Source organism: Oryza glaberrima, chromosome 4, assembly GCF_000147395.1.
Source record: "Oryza glaberrima chromosome 4, OglaRS2, whole genome shotgun sequence".
NCBI classification, from domain to species: domain Eukaryota; kingdom Viridiplantae; phylum Streptophyta; class Magnoliopsida; order Poales; family Poaceae; genus Oryza; species Oryza glaberrima.
In genome coordinates, this window is record NC_068329.1 from 15,236,483 (window position 1) to 15,238,991 (window position 2,509).

A 2,509-nucleotide genomic window follows, 5' to 3' on the forward strand; every position below is an offset into this window, starting at 1 on the left:
GCCAGTGCATTCTGAAATAGACAAAACTAAAAAAACCCCCTCTAATCTTTGGTTCAGTTGCATATGGTGGCTTTAATTGGGCGCTTCGGTTCCAAATATGTTAGTCCAGTAGATTCTTGTTGCAATTTATTGTATGCTTCTGTTAAATCTAGTTTACTTGTTTCTAAAACCTTGGATTACTCAATTCCCTAATCAATTTGTACAGTTTATTTTCCCAAATATATCAGTTTCAGGTTTTAGTTTGTATAAATGTAGGTGCATTTTATTAATTGATTTGTGGAATACTTACCTGTTCTTTTGAACAAGCAAATCCAAGATTTTAATTCGTTTATAGCTGCAAATCCTTTCGTTTTCAATTGGTACTGTAAATCATACATAGTTTGTTCGACTAATTCGGTTCTAGGTTTGAAAAGTTGCTCTATGTTAACTGATTTTCAGAGTTTCTACCTTAATTAATCATTTCGTGGATGAATAGATAGGTTACTTCTTTAAATCGAATCGTGAAGCGCAAACACGTACAGCAAAATGCAAAAAGTTTTAAATTTCATCAGTATAAATATGGCACATTAATTTTCCATCCTGTATTCATGTGATTCATTACGATTTCATCAATTTTAATCCAGGGCTCTGGACACCTGCTACCCCTTGAAATTACTTAACTAGCATTGCTGCATTTCTCAATGGATCATCTCTCGGAGGAACTGATCATAAATATTCTCAAGAGGATTGCAAGGACAAACAATCTGAATTCTCTTTCCCTTGTGTCGAAGCAGCTCTACAACATTGATGCGGAGCAAAGGGCCACTAATTTGTCTTGGTAGTGGACTTGCAATTGAAGCTTTACCAGCACTTTTTTCCCAATTCCCCAATTTACACAAAGTAGAGATCAATTACTCTGGTTGGGCACCTGGCAATGGGAGTCAGATCGACAACCAACGTCTCCGTGTGCTTTCATTCTCACTGCCCTTGCTCAATGATCTCACCTTAAGCTTCTGCTCTGAAATCAATGACTCTGGTCTTGCTTGCCTGACTAATTGCAAGATGTTGATGTCCCTAAAACTGAACTCCACTCCAGAAATAACTTCAAGGGGGCTTCTCTCTTTAGCTGTTGGTTGTAAGACTCTATCTTCTCTCCACCTTAACAATTGTAAGGGAATTGCTAGCAGCACTGAGTGGTTGGAGCATCTTGGCACTAACGGATCATTGGAAGAACTAGTAGTGAAGAATTGCAAAGGAATAGGGCAGTATCATTTTTTAATGTTTGGCCCAGGATGGATGAAGCTTCAGAAATTTGAGTTTGAAAACGAACAAAGTTTTTGGAGTATTTTCAGAAGAGATCGTGACCCATCATACAAGGCTCACACTTATAGATATGATCTTTTGTGCGAGGGTTTGAAGGACTTGAGGTTGGTGCGTATTGTAACAGAGCCGAAAGGCCCAGAAATAGGACTTCGTTTTCTGTTGGGAAAGTGCAGGTCGTTAGAGAAGCTGAGCCTAGAGTATGTTAGTGGTCTTATTGACAATGACATGATTGCACTATCCCAGACCTGCAAGAATCTTAAAAGCATCTCACTTTGGCTGAAACCCGAACACTACAATGTTGGTGATGATATAATTTTCAGGACGGGTTTTACTGATGAAAGTCTCAAGGCACTAGCTCTCAACTGTCCTTTCCTTCAGAAATGTTGAACTGACATTTACAGGTTGTGAGCATTGGCTTCCACCTGAAATAGGCTTCACACAGGGGACTTGTGATGCTCGTTCAATCTTGTCCGATTCGTGTTCTCGTCCTGAACGGCGCCCTCTTCTTCGATGATGACGGGATGGAGGGCCTCTCATCTGCACCGTTCCTGGAAACACTCACCCTTATGGATTGCAAGGACGTAACTGATCATGGGATGCGCTGCATTGTACATTTTCCATGCTTGATTAGTCTCACACTCCGGTATTGTAAGCGTGTGACTGATGTTGGAATGACCAAACTGGCTCATGCACAGAAATTTCTGTCTCTGGTTATTGGTGGCTGTCCTAAGATCTGCGAGAAAGGTGTGCAGGGTGCTGCCAAATCAGTCTGCTATGAAGTCAATTGTGAAAACCTTGCCCATTATTTGCGATTCTGGCAAAGCTGTCAAGTCATTGCTTAGAGCGCATTGTCATCATTAACCTGCTAGCTTTTTTCTCAGCTTACTTTTCACCATCATTTTGTACTTGATACTAGTACTTAAATTGTTGTGCTTAGCTCTAGCATAAGAGTATCTTTTGTTGTATTTTGGAAGGCATCCTTCCCATGAATGAAAATTCTCAATGACATCCTTCTTCAATGGCTTTCAGCATTAGTGTTCTTGTAGTTTATATTTCATCCTCAGGATTTTCATTTTGCCCTTTTTGAGTCAAACATGTTATTCCTTGTTGTCGAAACGACAACCGCGTCACGTCGAAGGACGTGGTTCTCTTAACAGTAGTTGGAAATAAAAACGATTGTATTACTTGGTAAAATTTTTCGGGATAC

General features: G+C 39.9%; 1 pseudogene; it reads left to right on the top strand.

Moving 5' to 3' along the window:
* Positions 1–680: 680 nt before the first annotated feature.
* On the top strand, positions 681–2,281 carry LOC127771157 (F-box/LRR-repeat protein 14-like; annotated as a pseudogene).
* Positions 2,282–2,509: the final 228 nt, after the last annotated feature.